The sequence below is a fragment of the Mus caroli genome, chromosome 1 (assembly GCF_900094665.2).
Source record: "Mus caroli chromosome 1, CAROLI_EIJ_v1.1, whole genome shotgun sequence".
In the NCBI taxonomy this organism is placed as follows: Eukaryota; Metazoa; Chordata; class Mammalia; order Rodentia; family Muridae; genus Mus; species Mus caroli.
The window spans coordinates 181,743,478-181,762,816 of NC_034570.1; the positions used below are offsets into that span (position 1 = coordinate 181,743,478).

Below are 19,339 nucleotides of genomic sequence, written 5' to 3' on the forward strand. Positions count from 1 at the left end.
AAGGGCTGCTCTGGTCTGAGGGTGAATAAAAACCGTAGACATTTTGCTATGGATAGGAACTTGAAGACGGCGTCACAGGGATGGCTTATTCGTGGTCCATCCAGTATCTCTGGCCTCAGCCTACATGACTTGGACGGCTTAGATTCTCAGACTGAATCCTCTGGGCACATCCTAACTCCCATGCTCGGTGTCTAAGCCAGAGTTGTTCAGATTCTGGCTCTGTTGCTGTTATCCGGCACACACGGTCTCCCTGTGGAATTGAGGCTTCCTTCCAAAATGGTAGCCCAAAGGCAGGCAGTTTTCCCTTCTGGAGGTGGAAACCCCAGGCTTCTATGCCAGGCTCCATTGTGATAAACATGTACTGCTTTTTATATTCTTGTCTGCGTTGCTCTCTGTGAGGGAGATCTGAGTCAGGGCCTGCAACCCCAACCCCACCCCCACTCCCCAGTAGGAGGTGAAAGAGGCAGGGAGGGATGGAGAGCCAGAGGCTTCGTTCTCTGAAGCAATAGCTACAATGTCCCAAGAGAAGCACCTAGTGTCCCCAGAGCTGACAATTTATGAGTCCAAAACTCAGTACACTGGGAAAGCTTTCTAACCACATCTCCAGTGCCTGGGCAAAGTAAAAACCATCCTCTGCTCCGACCATTGCCCCACACTGTGAGAGAGCCTATTGCAATGGGTGGATAGGACATCATTCCACCTCCTGGAGAGGGTGTAGTGGAAGGGTGGATCAGTGAGCCAACAAAGGAAGTCTAGTGCAATCTACATAGAATTTACAGAGCAGGTCTGTCCCTACCCTGACTCTTTTATCTTGTAAATGGTTGAAATAGCTGAATTAGACCCTTTATCTTCTGGTCTTTCCACATATCAGGCAGGCTAGCTCTGGATCATTTTGCTTTCTGTGGCCCAGGAAAGTGCCTGTTATGGAAAATGTCCCCTGGGTTCCTAGTGAGGAACATCAAAGGCTGTTGTGAAAGCACAAGGAGTTAAGCACACTGGGTTGGTCACAGGTGGTTCAGAAAGCTAGAGACGCACACACAATTTAACACAAAGGTAAGACCCATGGTACCATTTAGATGCTGAAGCCATTCACCAATGTTGACCTGCACCAGTGTTCTCTCTTTGAGGACATTGGTGTAATTTAAAAAGGCATTTGTGGAAATCAGCTTCCTATGAAGTAGAAGAAAGGAAGATTCAGGGATTTAGTGAATCTTTAGGATTACTCCAATGGAATGAAAACTTCAGGACTCTATTTCATGGAGACTGTCAATGCAAACGTATGAGTCTGCATGGAAATGCAGCCTGGGACTGCAAGGAGCAGAAGTTAGGCTGTACAGAGGGAGGGAGCTTGGCCCTGGTACACAGAAACAGAGAACACATCAGTCCTTCCTTCCTTCCTTCCTTCCTTCCTTCCTTCCTTCCTTCCTTCCTTCCTTCCTTCCTTCCTTCCTTCCTTCCTTCCTTCCTTCCTTCCTCCCTCCCTCCCTTCCTTCCTCCCTTCCTTCCTTCCTTCCCTCCCTTCTCTCTCTCTCTCAGACATTTGGGAGTGTTGATTGCTGACTCCCAGATGTGATGGCTTTTACAGACATGTGGATGAATCTACCAAGTCACAAATTCCAGGCCCCCCTGGGTAACAACAATACGGTACAATGCCAAGCTGCACGGAGGCCTCTCTGTAGATGATGTCCACTGCTGCATCCCGCCGCCCTCACTTACAGTTCACCTGACACTGTTTCCTGGTGCTGGGGACCCAGAGGTGGCAACATATCGAGACATTCCACCACGCCACCAGTGTGTAATGAAGGGGGTGAGGCAAACCTTGCACATCCGGTGTGTATTCTAGAGTTTCCCATTAAATCCAGGTTTGGTCCCAGGGTGCTTGGCTGTCAGAATCCCGCCCCCATCCTCCCCCTCCCCACCCCACACCCCATGCCTCATACACATACACTCTACAGGGTTTTCACAGGTGAGCCTCACAGGTTTCTAGAATGTTAACTGGTGTCCTTTAAAATAATAAATGTCATTAATTTCCCAGTAAGAATTTAGGATTGCGGTCTGGTGAGATGGCTCAGTGGGTAAGAGCGCCCGACTGCTCTTCCGAAGGTCCAGAGTTCAAATCCCAGCAACCACATGGTGGCTCACAACCATCCACAACGAGATCTGGCGCCCTCTTCTGGAGTGTCTGAAGACAGCTACAGTGTACTTATATATAATAAATAAATAAATCTTTTTTTAAAAAAAAGAAGAATAATTTAGGATTGCTTTAGGGGTCCTTACTTGTCCCATGCCATCCCCTCTGTCTGCCACTCAGAGGCAGGAAGATGGCAGAAGTTCTGGAGGCCCAGTCCTACCACCAACATGGTAGCCCAGGGTGATGGACTCCCTGTGAGGATTTCTTCAGTGTGTGGCCTGGGGATGGGGCACAGTAGCTGAGCTCCTACACATACCATCTCCAGACAACCCCCAAAGGCAGCAGCATCTCTCTCCTTATGAGAGAATGAAAGTCCTGGGAGTGTGGGGACTTCTCATCTGCAGAGCTCCCTGTGAGAGGAGCTAGGATTTGCAGGGAGCCCATAGCCTCTAGAGCAGTTCCTGTCAGTCTGTCTGTCTGTCTGTTTGTCTGTCTGGGGGCTATTTAAGTTGCCCATAGTGGCTCAGATCAAAGCAGGTGTTCTTTGATGTCTGTGAGTGGAGGCTCCTGCAGATGTTTGGAGAAGCATCAGGGAGTAAAAAGGAGGAAACTGGCCGGGGCTGTAGGTGGGGCACACTCCAGGCTGGGGGTTGTGAAGGCCGGATGGACAAGCTCTGCTGGGTCTCTTGTGTTTGGGACAGGAGAGCAGTAGTGCATAAGGAGGGGTCCACTCCATCCAAAGTCACAGCAAGGTCCACAGAATTCATAGCTGGCTCTTATTTTTGTTACTGGGAACAGGCAAACTTACCCACGCAGCTTCCTGGCTTTCTTAGCCCTTCTTTTCCTTGTTCCCAGGTCACTGGGCTAAGAAAACATCACATATCTACCTAGCCAGCCTCCTAGACATGGCCTCGTAACGTTCTAGTAAGGATTGGTGAGGGGAGTAAGTAGCTGGGTCCTTCATTCAGCCGGTGTTTGTTGAAGACTCACTATGTGCTAGATGCTTGGGACAAAGATCCCTGACCTTGGGTTGCTTCTAGTGGAGTTGGCAGGCAGTAAAGAATGTCTACTAGACGTGAGTAAATTAGGTCCTAAAGGGTCTAAGTAAGGTGTGGCCTAGATGGGTGACAGCTGCAATCTAGACAGGGCAGTTAGGGTAGCCTGGTCCTGTGGGTTCCCAGGAAAGCCATCCAGGCAGAGGCTGAAGATACAGAGACAGAAGCCTGTGTGTCTGAGGAGCAGAAGGAGAGCGGGAAGCTAAATCAGAAGGTATAGCTGAGAGTCCCAAGTGATGCTGGGTAAGGGGACAGCAGCTTGGAGCAGAGAGGACTCTTGTATATAGCTGAGGGGGCAGCTATAGGATCTCTGGATGGATTGGATTTAGAATATTCCTTTAGAATAAGGAGTCTATGACCTGAGAAGATGGAGCACCCTTCAGTGGGGACAGAGAAGAGGGGTGAACAGCATTGGGAGGGGGGATTCTCAGTGGAGCCTGGGGAGAAGAGTATGTATGATTTGTGTGCTGAGGAGATCCAACCATATGAGACTTGGGGCTCCCCTGGCAGGATGAAGCAGGATCAGAGTCTGCCAGTCATAGATCTGAGCTGGGAATGTGAAGGGTGGGGGCTGATTCTGTAGAGGGTGAGAGACATCCCAATAGTACAGCTATAGACAGGACAAGGTTAAGGCTGAGCCTGGAACTCCACCCTATCAGGAAGTCAAGAGAAGGAGGCAAAAGGGAGTTGGTGTTCTGAAAGCCACAGGAGAGATTGCTCTGAGGAGACTGGAGGAGTTAACACAGGATGTTGCAGGACCCCCGCCTGCTGCCTTTGTTGTCCTTGGCCTGCATCCCTCCACTTTGAGATGAAAGGGGGCGTTGGTGTTTGCCAAGCCAAGGTATCAGAGACACTTTCGTGTCAGTGTTACCTGTAGCTCTGCTCACAACAGCTGAGTCATAGGGTCAACTGGGGTGTCTAGAGACAGAGGGATAGCAAAGAGAAACAAGGTACCCACACAAGCATGCCCAACAGGTATCCTGTAAGCTGTGTGCCGGAAGCAGCATGCAGCAGCCAACACTGTCTGTGGGAGGACTCACTCAACAGTGATGATGATTAAAAATAAGATGGTGGAGCCAGGTGTGGTGGCTCATGCCTTTAATCCCAGCACTTGGGAGGCAGAGGCAGGCAGATTTCTGAGTTTGAGGCCAGCCTGGTCTACAAAGTGAGCTCCAGGATAGCCAGGGCTATACAGAGAAACCCTGTCTCAAAAAACCAAGATTGTGGTAAAAGCCGGGGCAATGAGGCTTGTTTGCATCCCAGGAAGAAGCATACAGGAGACACACTCTTGTCTGTGCACAGCGTGGCAGCAGGCAGGGGGCACTTTCAAGCACTAGCAACAGGCTAGACTCATCAGGCCAGGACTTGACAGGCTTCACAGGCAGCAAGCACCTCGGCTGACTGGAAGAGTGAATAAGTTGAAAGCCACAGAGGTAAAGACAGGCAGGTCCCTTGGAGGAAGACAGCAGTACACCCTGGAGTGTGCTGGGCAGTGGTTGGGGATGAGGACCCATGGAAAGGAAAGAAATGTGGGTCAAGTGCACAATGGTCAATGTTCTAAGTGAACAGAGAGGGCACAATGGGTTTGCTAACCCTGGGCCCTTCCCACCTGACTTCCATGCCTGCTGAACCCTGTCTTCCAGAGTGAGGCAGGCCAAGGCAGGTTCACCCTGCTTTGGTGCTGTGCTGAGGAGGCATACACCTATACACTGGGGGTGGGGTGCACCCCCTGGGCCATGGGCCATCCTGTAAAGGGGCATGTGGGTATCTTCCTCACCTCCATAAAGACACTCATCCCTAGCTGGGCATAGTGGCACATGCCTTTAATCCCAGCACTTGGGAAGCAGAGGCAGTTGACTCTCTGTGAGTTTGGGGTCAGCCAGGGCGATATAGAGAGACCACTGTCTAAAAAAAAAAAAAAACAGGGCTGGTGAGATGGCTCAGTGGGTAAGAGCACCCGACTGCTCTTCCGAAGGTCCAGAGTTCAAATCCCAGCAACCACATGGTGGCTTACAACCATCCATAACGAGATCTGATTCCCTCTTCTGGAGTATCTGAAGACAGCTACAGTGTACTTACATATATTAAAAATAAAAATATTTAAAAAAAACCAAAAAACAAAAAAAAAACAAAAGCCCCTCATCCCTGAGGACTCTCTGCCCCTTAGCTCCTGGCACAGACATTATCACAGTGCAGGAAGTTTCTTTGTCACTTCCTCCGGGAGGGAAACCAGTCTGTCCTTGGCACCCCAGCTTTGTTCTCTCTCTGCTCACACTTCAGAGACCCCCCCCACACTCAACACTCCCCCCCACCCTGGCCATACTCCTCTCTCACTTAGGTGAGCTGTTTTACCTCCCGGACCGGCCCTCTGCCATCTGAGCATGGCTTCTTCTCAGAAGGGATTTCTGAAAGGCCCTGCCTGTCATAAGCTGCCAGGCAAGACAAGGACTTCAGCAAAGCCACTTAGGGAGCCGACAGGTCTAAGAGGTGGGTACCAGGAAGGCTTACAAAGATCTGCAGAATCAGAGAGAGTCCTAGGCAGAGGCAGGGGAATGGCTGAAAGCTGAGTAAGACCCCAAACTGAGCCCAGTGGGCAGGGCACACTGCTGAACAGGTTTTGGCAGGTCAGATGTGAACAGCTCAGGCCCGGACCCCACAAATGTGTCTGGAGGCCAAGATATTCACTCCTCTGAGCACAAGGTCCCTTCACGCTCCCTGGAGGGTTTCCAGGCTCACAAACCCAGCAAAGCAGTCAGAGATGGCAGGACATGAGAAATCTTGTGTCCTGTCCAGCCTGCTTGTGGTGGCCCTCCTTAGCTCTGGGACTTTGGGGGTGTTGATGAGCTGTGGGACTCTATTTGCCATGAGATTATTGAGGAATTAAAAGGATGTAGGAGTTGAGAAGAGGGTGGTGCTAACTTTCTATTTTATATTTATTTATTTGTTTGTTTGTTTTTCGAGACAGGGTTTCTCTGTGTAGCCCTGGCTGTCCTGGAACTCACTCTGTAGACCAGGCTGGCCTCGAACTCAGAAATCCACCTGCCTCTGCCTCCCGAGTGCTGGGATTAAAGGTGTGCGCCACCACTGCCCCGCCTGGTGCTAACTTTCTAAAGGTTAAGGAGAAAAAGTTTGTTATTCCTTTGGTTGGTGTCTCTCGAGGTAGCCCTCACTATTCCAGAAGTCACTGCCCTCTTGCCTGCCAGATATGCTTCTGTATACCAGGCTAGAAGAGTGCTCAATGCACGGGGTGCCCGCTGCTCACAGGCAGGGGATAGCAGTGGACTATAAAAGCCTATGAGCTAGCTGCTTTACCCCTTCTGTAGAGAGGGAGTGTCAGGTAAGGGTATGGGTGTGAGTATGGGCGTGAGAATGTAAGCAGGTGTGAGATGAACGTAGGTGTGAGTGCAGAAACTGTGTATGTGAGTGGGGTCTGAGTGTGTGGTCACTCATGTTACGTGAGGCATAGCCCCTTGGGCAGTGTGGTGTGAGTGTAGCCAGAGGGACCGACCTGATGAAGCCTTGCTTCTATTTCTGTGGTCATCCGTGAGAAAGACCCACCCTAGGAAGGAAGCAGGGAGTCATGTCTAATGGCTGTGGAGCACAGTAACCTTCAGCCTACAGGAGGAGGGACAGCTCGACTCAGTGTTAGTCCAGGCTCTAAGATAGGGACTCTGATAAGTGAAATGACAAAACTATTTCTGTAATGGCACTGCCCCCAGACCTGGGTGCATGCCCACCCAGTTCAAAGGCCTTGATACCAAGGTCTAAGCCACCTGGGCAATGGCTGAAGGCAAGAACCCATATGGAGGGTGCCCAGAGAAGTGGGGCGGGTACCAGGAGCACTCGGACTTTGTCAAGTATCTGAGACCTGGTGAAAAGGAGGCAAAGTTCAGTGACATTGTACTGTGACCTCTGCATCTCAGTAGTGAGGTACACATACTAAGACTCCCCATTGTTTTTGGTAGGCATCTACTGATCACAAGCCTGGGCCAGGCCTGGGACTCCTGCCACTGTGTGGAGGAGCTCTCGCAGCAGAAGACAGTATTCTTCACAGGCTCTACACAGGCCAGGGAGGGATCCCAAACTCCCTGCAGTCCCTGCCCTACCTTCCTGGGTCACTGCTGACCTCCCTGGTCAGTTTCCCACAATCCCTCTGGAAGCAGTCTGAACAAATTTGTCTAGACCGTCATGGAGCCTCTGTGGCCCATCTGTGGGTCTCACGGGGAGAGCTAATGTTGGGAGAAGATGGGGGTCACAGTTTAGAGGTAGTGTAGGGATGGAGGGTGAAGTCTCTGTGGTGCTCCAGTCCCTTGGGGGCTTGCAGGTGGCCGGGGCAGGCTGAGGAACGGGCTGGGCCACTGGCCTTGTGTCTGTGAGCTGGACACAAGAGAACAGGCTTGAAGACCACAGCTCACTCTCTTTCCCTTCCCACCCTGTGTCCCAGAGGCCAGCAGTGTCTGTGAGGACGTGACAGTCCACACTCTCTAGTAGCTAACAGCAGCTGAGGTAACTCCTTGGACCCAGTGAAAATTGTAATATCTGAGATATACTTTAAAAAAAAAAAAAAAAAAAGAAAGCTGCCCTGTGTGTCTGAGACCTGGAACCCTTGCTCTGCCTGGTAAGTCCAGCCAAGGTATTCCGAGGCAGGATCTGTATCTAAAGAACAGCGCTGGAAAAGGCCCAGAGTGCCTTGGGGCATGAGCTTGTGGGGTGGTGGGGGTTTCTCAGTACTAGGGTGTGGTGGAGGAAGCTGATTCTGGGTGGGGACTTCTTGGCCTTGAGGCTGCTCCTCCTACAAGGGTGTACTTGAGCCCGAGGAGGGTCACATCTGTGTCCCCGTGAAATCAGCCCCCAGGGGAAGATCCCTTTGCCTAATTCCTGGAAAAGGAAAGGCCAGCTGACCTTCAAGTCAAGTCTCTGCTTGAGCCAGGAGTGCGGTGGGAACATACACAGCTCCCTTTAGCCTTGGCTTCTGGTTTTCCCAATAGTTCATGAGGTTTGAGGTCTTAGGGACAGTAGAATCACAGAGTAGCTGAGATCCAGGACTGCTGGGAGAAACGTGAGAAATGTAAGGCCTAGACTTACATATCAGACAAATAGGGAGTTTTTATTAACTTCCTGTACGATATTTGGGGGCCATAGATTCTTTAAAAGTATTCCTTGTTTATCTAAAATTCAATTCAAGCTGGTGTCAGGACTCAGTTGCTATTTGTTTGTTTATGATAAGTCTGGTCCCTACACTGGGCCAGAACTTTGGACTTTAGACTGTTTTCCAACCTAGACTTCCCTCCTTCCTGGCTGTAGGACTCACCCCCCCCCCCAGCACTGGTGTTCCTTATCTGCCTCCCCAGAGTGGGGGAAGAGTTAAATGCTGTGTACATAGACACACAATGGGTATTGTCTCTAGCCCAGCTGGGGGCCCATGGCTAAGAGGTGGGGTTGAGGAGTCTCACCCTCCAGGTACTAGAGATTTACTTGCTTAAACAAAGGACATCCCTGCTCCCAGAGCCCATACCACTCTCAAGGGACCCAGCAGAGATGAGAGTGCAGTTCTATGACCTGGAAGGCAGGCCCTGGACCAGAGAAGGAAGTGTCCAGGTCTGGAGAGCCTGTTCCCACTACTACTATTCTCCTCCTCCTCCTCCTCCTCCTTCTCCTTCTCCTTCTCCTGCTCCTTCTCCTCCTCCTCCTCCTCCTCCTCCTCCTCCTCCTCCTCCTCCTCCTCCTCCTGCTCCTTCTCCTCCTCCTCCTCTTCCTCCTTCTTCTTCTCCTTCTCCTCCTCCTCCTTCTTCTCCTCCTCCTCCTTCTCCTCCTCCTCCTCCTTCTCCTTCTTCCTCTTCCTCCTCTTCCTCTTCTTCCTCCTCCTCTTCTTCTTCCTCCTCCTCTTCTTCTTCCTCTTCCTCTCCTCTTCCTCCTCCTCCTCCCCCCTCCTCCTTTTTCTTCTCCTCCTCCTTCTTCCCCTCTTCCTCCTCCTCCTCCTCTTCTTCCTCGAGACAGGGGTTCTCTGTATAGCTCTGGCTGTTCTGGAACTCACTCTGTAGACCAGGCTCACCTTGAACTCAGAAATCCACCTGCCTCTGCCACCCAAGTGCTGGGATTAAAGGCGTGCGCCACCACTGCCCGGTTCTGTTCCCACTTCTATCTAAACTGATGGGATAAGGCATTGGGGAGGCATGCTGGTGTGTTTGTGCTCAGTGCCTGCTGAACATTTGTTGTGGAGTTACATCCTCCAGGACCTCCCCACTGCAGCTAAAGATGAACAACAGTCACGAGGCTCTCCTGTCCCTGTAGGGGGAGGACTCCAGGCTCTCCTCTCCAGTCCTCGCCTTTGTCTCTGCTTTGCCTGACCTCTTGCTGTGAAACTCAGGATCCTGAAGCAACTTTCCCACCAAGCGCCTTTTGTTTAAACACCTCTTAAAGATATTAACCATGCTTGGTTTGTTCACGCCAGTTGTTCCAAATGTTTCCAGTCAGAAACCCAAGAGTCTTCCTTCCAGTCTGTGTTGCTTACTGCTTCACACTCTGTATTCCCAGAGCCTCGCACGTGACGGATGAGGTAAAAAAGCACTAGTAACACCTGATGCCCTCTTAGTACCTCCGTTGCCTCTCTAAGCTCTCCCTGCTGTTCTCGTTCATGACCACCTCACACTCCCCTAGGTGATGGAGCCTGCACATGGGTGTAGTCTGCTGGACCTGAGTCCCCAGCTGTCAATCTTTACATCTCAGCGCTCCTGCCTGTGGCCCTGACAACCCTCCAACTCCTGCCCACCTCTCAGGTTGACTGACAGCCCACTGAGACTGGAGGCTCGGACATGATGGCTCTTTTGTTTCTATTTGACCAATGAAGACCCAGGCTCAGAGAAAAGAAGCAATGTGTCTAACAATCTTAAGAAAAGGAGGACCAGGGGCTGGAGAGAAGGCTCAGCAGTTAAGAGCACTGACTGCTCTTCCAAAGGTCCTGAGTTCAAATCCCAGCAACCATATGGTGGCTCACAACCATCTGTAATGAGATCTGACACCCTCTTCTGGAGTGTCTGAAGACAGCTACAATGTACTCACATATAATAAATAAATCAATCTAATAAAAATATTTAAAAAGAAAAGAAAAGAAGATCAGATTTCTGGTTCAGGGGTGAGGGAAGGTCTCAGAACAGGAGTAGGGCTCCAGAACTGGGGATCATGGTGTGAAGTCTCCCAGCCTACAAATTGCCAGGTTGACTTCAAAGCAAATGATGCAAAGTGGGGGACAGTTAGACTGCAGTGGCTGTGGAGGGCCAGGCTGCCATGCTGTCTTCCCAGTGACAGAACCCTTGGTCCTTTTCCTTTTTGGAAGAATGTGTCCCTTGGTAGTACAACTTTGTTATGTATGAAATAGTGGCTTAGCTGTACACAGTGAAAACACGAAAACAGAAATAAACCATGGAGCCGGGGAGATTGCTCAGGCCGTAAACAGCTTGCTGTGCAAGTGCAGGACCAAACTGGGATTCCCCAGACCTCAAAGAAAACCCCAAGTGCGACAGAGGCCTGTACTTCTTCTGGGGGAAGCAGAGGCAGGAGGTCTCTGGCGAGTCCTGGCCAGCGGCCTAAGCTGGCTTTGTGAAGGCCAAACTCATGAGAGACCCTATTGCTGTGCTTTATAAAAAAGAAAAAGAAGCCGTGTTTGGTGGAGGTGTGGTATGGTGTGGGAGAAGGGGTCGCCTCTGCAGGCCCATGCTGAGGCATCCCTCCCCTCTGAGGAGCCAGCCACACGATGGTATAGTATAGAATAGAGTTTATTTAGGGCATGGGGAGGGGACAAACAGAGGAAGAGAAAAGAGAGAAGTAGAGGCTGCTCATGAACATGTGGAGAGATGGGGGGAGAGGAATGAGGAGAGAAGGGACAGAGAGAGAAGAGACAGAAGAGAGCGAGAGAGGAGGGGGCAAGCAGCCCCGTTTATAGTGAGTATATTAGTCAGGGTTCTCTAGAGTCACAGAATTTATGGATAGTCTCTATATAGTAAAGGAATTTATTGATGACTTACAGTCTGCAGTCCAATTCCCAACAATGGTTCAGTAGTAGCTGTGAATGGAAGTCCAAGGATCTAGCAGTTGCTCAGTCCCACAGGGCAAGCAGGCGAGGGAGCAAGAACAAGACTTCCTTCTTCCAAAGTCTTTATATGGTCTCCAGCAGAAGGTGTAGCCCAGATTAAAGGTGTGTTCCACCATACCTTTAATCCCAGATGACTTGGAACTCGGAGATCTCCCTGTCTTAATCTGGAATCCATAGCCACTATGCCTCAAGATCTCCATACCAAGATCCATATCAGAAAATTCTATCTCCCAGCCTCCAGATAAGGGTCACTGGTGAGCCTTCCAATTCTGGATTGTAGTTCATTCCAAATATAGTCAAGTTGACAACCAGGAATAGCCACTACAGTGAGTCAGGCATACCTGGCCATTACCAGGTAACTGTGGGGCAGAGCCTAGAAGAAATGTCAACATCTGTCTCAAAAAATAAGGTGGAATTGACACCTGGTGTTGACCTCTGGCCTCTACATGTGTGTGCATACATACATGTTCATATACAGATGAACATGTATGTGTGTGCATGCAAGCATACACACACACACTATCTATCTATCTATCTATCTATCTATCTATCTATCTATCTATCTATCTATCTCAGTAGGAGCCAGTCAGTCCTTAAGTCTGCTCTCCTTGGCTCCTGAGGTTCTGTAGACACAGGTCTCTGCAGGGAGGGTGGGAAGAGGCTATCTATTTTTGTTTCATCTATTCAACAAAAATAAAACAAAGTACATCAACAAATACACCCACCAAGCAAGCACCGACTGCATTTCTGCTCCATACCTGGCACTGATCTGAGTGTAGAGAGCAGTGTGCCTGCCATTGTAGCTGAACCTGTGTCTTCCTGGTGACCAGTGTTACGAGGTCTCCTCCCTTCACCACTGTAAGCACATGATGTCTGAAGGAAGTCACTGGACTGCAAGAGGTCAAATAAGAGCCATTTCAGTGAGGGGGCTGAGGAAAGCTTCATGGAGGTTCCCATGTAAAGGGCTCTGGAGTGGCTAGGGATTGGGTCTTAGGCTAGAGACAGCTTCGTGTCTGAGGCAGAAGGTTCTGAGGTCTGGCTCTAGAAGCCCCAGGGAGTGGAGGGCTGAAGCAAGGCTTCAGCAGCTCACAGAATCTCCTGGAAAGCTTGTGGAAGGAGGTGAGCTGGGGTTTGATGGTGTGGTGAGCCCTGATTGGCAGAGGGTGTAGGAGTTTGAAGTGCTGCCTGTGAGCTAAGGAAGTGGGCGAGCATACTTGAGGCAGGAGTGAAGAGTGGGTGAATACCTCCTTTGGAATGAGTACACCCTATCTCTCCATTTAATTCTAGTAGCTACTATTTATTCCACAGTCGCTGGGGTCCAGCAAACACTGGCCCATTTCATTCAATCCATTCACTGGCTGGTACTACTGAGGTAGATAAGATCATCTCCCTTTATAAATGAGAACCAAGGAAGTTCAAGAGGCAAGGAAGACAGACTTAAAATCCTTTTGGTCCAAAAGAGATGCACTACTTATTCTTCTCCTTTCTCTCTCTCTCTCTCTCTCTCTCTCTCTCTCTCTCTCTTTGTGTGTGTGTGTGTGTGAACATTCATGTATGCATGCAAGACTTAGTGACCTGTCCACAGTACCAGGGCACAACCAGGTGCTATAGTTTTCTTTTCTTTTTTTGAGACAGGGTTTCTCTGTGTAGCCCTGGCTGTCCTGGAATTCACTCTGTAGACCAGGCTGGCCTTGAACTCAGAAATCTGCCTGCCCAAATGCTGGGATTAAAGGCGTGAGCCACCACTGCCTGGCCTTTCTTTCTTTTTAAAAAAGATTTACTTTAGGTCTGTGAGTACACTGTAGCTGTCTTCAGAGACACCACAAGAGGACTTCAGATCTCATTACAGATGGTGAGCCACCATGTGGTTATTGGGAATTGAACTCAGGATTTCTGGAAGTGTAGTCACTCACTGCTCTTAACCATGGAGCCATCTCCCAGCCTTATAGTTTTCTTTTCTGTTGCTGTGGTGAAACACTGGCCAAAAGAAAATGGGTGAGGAAAGGGTTGACTTGGCTTACAGTTATGCGGTATATCATCGAGGAAACCCAAGGTGGAAACCTGGAGGAAGTAGGGACCATGGAGGAATGCTGCTTACGGTTTGCCTCCCCTGGCCTGCTCAGACCCACCTGCTTAGGGATGGCACTACCCACAGAGAGCTGAGCCTTCCTCTATCAACTAGCAGTTAAGGAAATACCCCACAGACAGGCCCACAGGCCAATCTTGTTGAGGCAGTTCTTCAACTGAGGCAACCTCTTTGCAGGTATGTGAAGTTGACAACCAAGATTGACCATTACACCAGGGGCAACATTTGCTCATTTTGTAGCTCTTGAACCTTTTAGCATACTGGCTCTCCAAGTGAGCTGCCAACTTGAGGATTTTCCACGCCTACTCTGGAAGCACGTGGTTTAACAGCAAGTAGTTTGCACGCCCGGACTGCAATGTCATCAAGGTGAGAAAGAGCTGAATGTATGTCTACCTTCCTGCCTAGCCCCACAGACAAGCAGTTTGAGTTAGGCCAGGAGCATGCTCATAAATATACCAGTGCAAGTCAGAAAAAAAAAAAAAACCCAAAAAACTGTCTTTTTCACAACTGGTACCAACTGTCCCAAGCCTTGATTGATTTCTATATTTTATTGCTTTATTTCCAATCCCAAGAATGATACCTAGCACCTAGCAGGCACATAGTAAGTTTGTGTGAGTAAATTTCTCCATACATGGTGCTGTGTTAGTGGTATTTTTAAAAAATAATTTCTTTCTTTTCTTTTCTTTCTTTCTTTTTGTTTTGTTTTCGAGACAGGGTTTCTCTGTGTAGCCCTGGCTGTCCTGGAACTCACTACCAGGCTAGCCTCGAACTCGGAAATTCACCTGCCTCTGCCTCCCAAGTGCTGGGATTAAAGGCATGCGCCACCATGCCCAGCCTAGGGGATTTTGTTTTTTGAGACATGATTTCTCTGTGTAGCCCTAGCTATCTTGGAAATCACTCTGTAGACCAGGCTGATCTCAAACTCCCGGAGATCCACCAGCACTGCCCCCGCCGAGTACTGGGATTAAAGGTGTGCCCCACCACAACCAGTTTAGTGGGAATTTCACAAATGTTCCCTCCCCCTGGTAGTTTATGAACTAATTGAATGAATACAATATGTGAGTGTATTGAATGAATACAACATCAGTGCGTGTGTGCACACGGGACGTCAGCCTTGCATGCGTGCATACACACGGTAAGTCGGCCTTTGTGTCAGCCAAGACACTGCGGAGGAGGAGGAGGAGAACGCTATTCTTGTACTGTTTCAAATAAGACAGACTTGGGTTAGACTGGAGCAAGCCAGCTTTTTCCAAAATGAATCTGAAGCAAAACCCAAACTCCATAAAGTGACCTCATATCTCTGCCTTCTTTTCTGTGGGTGGGCAGAGCTAACACATACTAAAGTTTGCAAATCCCAGCGTGGAGCCAGATGGAGTGTTACATATGTCAAGTACACCACGCCACACATACAAACACGTGATTCACTTCAGCATCCTACAGACGTCTGTGAGTTCTCAGAAAATATGCCTCCTCCACAGGGCAAGAGGCAGCTGCTGCGTTGCAGTCTGCCCGCTCTTAGCCTTTAGAGCCCTGGTACAAAAGGACTCTTTTGTGTGGTCTCTCTTTCTCAGCAGAGAAATATCCACGAGGCCTCCATTCCTTGCCACGGACTGTAGATCACCCTTTCTCATGGTGACACAAAACACACAGAATCAACTCATTTGTTCATTCTCCTGAAAGGCATTTGAGCTGTCTGTTAGAAGGGAAACTTCTAGAAGTATACCTGTGCAGAGATTTTAAAGAGCAGAAATAGATACCTCTGTCTTCCGATCTTTCTGACTGTTACCCACCAAATCAACCATATTGGACATCTGAGATGGGCCTAGTGGGGCTCTCCTTGCCTCAGGTGTCAGAGGTTCGGGGTCAGGGGTGGAAAAGTAAGTGGCCAGAATGCTGGGCAGGGCTGCTCTAAGGATGCTCATGCACAGTCCAGGAGCTCAGAGCTGATGACATCCCAGTGGCCTACACTCATGTCACAGAGACATCTCCAGCGTGCCCACAGAAAAAATGTGTGGTTCTTTATTCTGGAATGAATGTCTGACTGGCAGCGAGTGTCCCCAGTAGAATCTGGTTTTTCTCTGTCCTCTCTGGTTCTCCCTTCATCCCTCCCAACTGTGAGGATTCAGAGCTAATTTGAAATGACCAAACAAAGCTGTGATGGCTTGTATATGCTTGGCCCTGGTAGTGGCACTATTAGAAGATGTGGCCTTGTTGGAGTAGGTGTGTCACTGTGCTTTAAGACCCTCATCCTGGCTGCCTGGAAGCTAGTCTTCTAGCAGTCTTCAGATGAAGATGTAGAATTCTCAGCTCCTCTTGCACCATGCCTGCCATGGTCCCACCATGATGATACTAGACTGAACCTCTGAACCTGTAAGCCAACCCCAATGAAATGTTGTCCTTCGTTAAGACTTGCCTTGGTCATGGTGTCTGTTCACAGCAATAAAACCCTAACTATAGCTCAGAGAAAGGCTGGCAGCAGTGAGTTCACCAGGTCTCCTGGAGGGCCAAAAAGGCCAAAGGACTCAAAATCTTCAAAGTTCTCTGGGAGATAATAGTGGTCATGGAGGAGAGGGCATCAGGAGGAGCCCACTTCCCAACTTCTAGAGGGACCTGCCATGGATACCGTACTGATGCCACTGCCTGACCCGCTGCAGGGCATGAGTGAAGGATCAGAAAACAGCCAGGCAGTCTTGACCCTATGGACTCACCTCTGTTTCCATGACTGAGGGGACACTGGGGGTGGGGACGGGAAGGATGGGGAAAAACAAAGTAATGAACAGGGCTTGTTCAAGGTGCTTGCTTTGAGGTAGCCAGCCCTGGGTTTCATCCCAGCTTTGTCCCTTCCTAACTGAGCCTTGAGCTTTCTGAACAACCATTTCCTTGTCTGTTAAATGGTGATTCAGTAGACACCCCACCCCCACCCCAGGGGTGCCCTAGGTCCCACAGCTAACCCCCTAAATGACATTAACAAAAGGCAGAGGATGAACACAGAAGTCTGTGCCACTACTACTATTCCCCTTGCTTGAGAGGCACATATGGGCCTTTACCCCATTTCCCTTGGGATTCTGTGTTTCGGTTATACGGAGAGTGGGTGTGGGCCTGACTTTATCCCAGTCACCATCAGACGCAATGCTGTCTCTCTGAGAAGAGTTAGGAAAAGTCGCAGCTCGGAGGACTATAGGTATACCCAAATGGATGTGCCTCCTTGCTGTCATTAAAGTATGAAAGGAAGAGAGAGTTTCACCTTGGAGCTGGGGCTGAAGCCTTGCTTGATGTAGGATGGCTGGCCACTTAGAGGACATTATCCCCAACCCCTTGAGGCTGGACTGGAAACAGCATGACTAGTGTGGAAAAGGTTACTGGTTCAGCTGTCCTCAAGTAATGGGTTCAGAGCAGCCTAGGACAGCTCACTTTGCCCTCTGGACTCTATAGCAAGGCCGTAGGCAGTGGGTGGCCCTCTCCCCAGGCTCCAGGCCTGTTCTCATTTCTTCCATCCTCTGGAAGGCCTAGGCCTACTTTGGGCCTCACCCCGTGAGACTTCCTTCCCCTGGTGACTGTGCCTTTGAAAGCTGCTGAAGAATTTCCTGTTGCAGGCATTGTTAGGGTTGAGGATTGCTCGGCTTCCTCTCTACCCTGGGAGCTGTGGTCAGGTTGTTTGAGCCTGGGCCAAACCTGGGGAAGCCCTGATTTGGGGCTAGGAGAGAAGACCACTGAGAAATCAGAGACACAGGGCTAACCAGGATGAGCTGCTGCTGCTGTCCTGGACAACTGATGATAGATGTGTCACCCCAGGCCTGTCAGGACAGGAGCCAGAGTGTTACTATCAACCCTCTACACTGGACAACCCAACAGGACGCAGGGATGGAGGACAGAGGCAGTCCCCAGAAAAGAGCCTGTTTGTGAACCCCGCAGTGCAGGTCCTGATACTTGTCCATTGGCATTTGGCTCCCCTGGTGCTGTGTTCTAGACCAGCTGCTTATCTGGGTTCAGGGTTTAGACATCCTCCTGCTGTTTCTCTTGAATCTCACCCTGCACCAGGAGCTTTCTCCCTCAAGGCAAAAACTAACAGTGCATGTGTCTTGCTGGGTTTAGTGCCAGAGAGGCGTGGACCCTTGCTGCTCAGTCTGGAGCATCTGTGGACCCCTGCCAAGGTGTCAAGGCTCTCCCAGCCCACCTCCTTACTCCTGTGAGGCCTGGAAGGATAGGAACAGGTTCGGTTGGAAATGTAGCCACTGAGGCCATAGCCTCAGCCTTAATTCATGAGAAACCTGGACACTGGGAGGGTGAGGGAGGCCAGAGGGACAGGGGTAGGGAACCCTGAAATCTGTAAGACCTGCCATCTTCTCGCATGGGACATGGGGCTGAGAGAACCCCAGAGTCTTGGAGAGAGGGCTGTGGATAGTATAAGACAGAGGAGATGCTTATTTGCAAGTTATGTGGCCCTGCATGTACAGGCTTTCCTGTGCTGTCCAGAATCCAGCTCATTTCCCTGAGATCCCCAGGCTGGGGAGCAGTGACCTGAGGCTCCTCCTCCCTGGAGTTGGGTGGGGGCAGCTGGCCTGGCAGTGTCCCTAGGTCTGAGCAGAGTAGGGCACCCCTGTGGTGGAGAGGCTGTGAGGAGAGGGTGGAGGCTGTGTGTTCTGGGGTGAGAGGCTCTCCTCAAAGGCAGGGCCAGGAAGGAAGGAAACCAATGAGAGGCCTCCTCAGTCTCTGCTTCCTGTGGTAGCAGAAGCTGACTTCAGGGCCTTTCCGTTCTGGTAAGGGAGTCCTGCCCTCCTCTACCAGTGTACCCTTTCCTCAACCTACCCCTAGCCCACCTTTATATCCACCTTGGGATTTCTAGGACACCATGTGCCTCCCTCTTCCATTCTCAGGGGCTGTCTGGGCTTATGACTAAGGAAGACCAAGGGACCTGCCACCTCCTGGTTCAAGGATCCTGTGCAGTCCTGACCTAAGGTACCTGAGCCCAGATGGCTTCAGATTGGTAGAGTGGCCATTGCTAGGGTGCTGGGTTGGTTGTGGACAGGTGAGAGGGTCAGTCTTTATCTGTGGAGGTCCACACTGGCACCCTTCTTTAGTGATCACTCTGTGTTTGTTCTCTCTCTGTCATGGCTCTGCCTCTTCCTGGAAAGGAAGCACTGAGGTCCAAGCAGCTTGGTAAGCAGCAGAGGAAGCTGTGAGCTGGGGTTTGGGCCATGGCAGGGCTGAGAGCAGGAGGCCTAGCAAGGCCTGGGTATGCCCCAGAAAGCAGGAATGGCCTGATGAACCTGGGAAAGCTCTCTGTTGCTGGGACTCATGGGAATTGGCCTGATGTCAGCTCCCTGGGGAAAAGGACAGCCCATGTCTGGAGCCAGTTAATGAACACCCAGTGTCCAGAAACACCCAGAGACCTGGCAAGCTCAGTAGCATTCTGTGTGTGTATACACACACACACACACACACACACACACACCAGAACACTTACACGGTGGCTTATAGCTGCTGGGCTCGTAAACACTTGTCCAGGCTGAGGTCATACTGGCTCCACACATTTCCAGGATGAGGGGAAACCAGCTAAATGCTTGATGTTTCTTGGCTTATTGTGAAGGTACAGCCATGTGAACAAGCTGAAAATATCCTAAGTCCACATCCATTAAGAGCTAGGACTGGTGGTAATGCCAACCTGTAAGCTTACAGAGGAAGCTGTGGCAAGAGGATCAGCAAGTTCAAGGCCTGCCTGGGCTACAGAATGAGTTCAAGGATAAAACATCAGAAAAGAAAAAAAAAAATGTTGGATTCAGTTTGGTGTTAGAATGCTTATCTAGGCCAGGCAGTGGTGGTGCACGCCTTTAATTCCAGCACTTGGGAGGCAGAGGCAGGCAGATTTCTGAGTTCAAGGCCACCTTGGTCTACAGAGTGAGTTCCAGGACAGCCAGGGCTACACAGAGAAGCCCTGTCTCGAAAAACCAAAAAAAAAAAAAAAAAAAAAAAAAAAAAAA

At 50.2% G+C, this 19,339-nt stretch overlaps 1 protein-coding gene across 2 annotated transcripts in view; it reads left to right on the forward strand.

The window, feature by feature from the left end:
• The first annotated feature begins 17,976 nt into the window (after nucleotides 1-17,976).
• The window catches only part of Rd3 (retinal degeneration 3, GUCY2D regulator), a 32,185-nt gene continuing 30,822 nt past the window's right edge, over nucleotides 17,977-19,339 (forward strand). Inside the window, exons 1-2 of one of the 2 annotated variants that reach the window (XM_029473744.1) lie at nucleotides 17,977-18,118; nucleotides 18,236-18,317. The gene's annotated coding sequence lies outside the window, so the exon portion shown is untranslated. Of the gene's footprint in view, nucleotides 18,119-18,176; nucleotides 18,318-19,339 lie in introns of those variants that run through there. The other variant, XM_021169697.2, reaches the window with a different exon arrangement.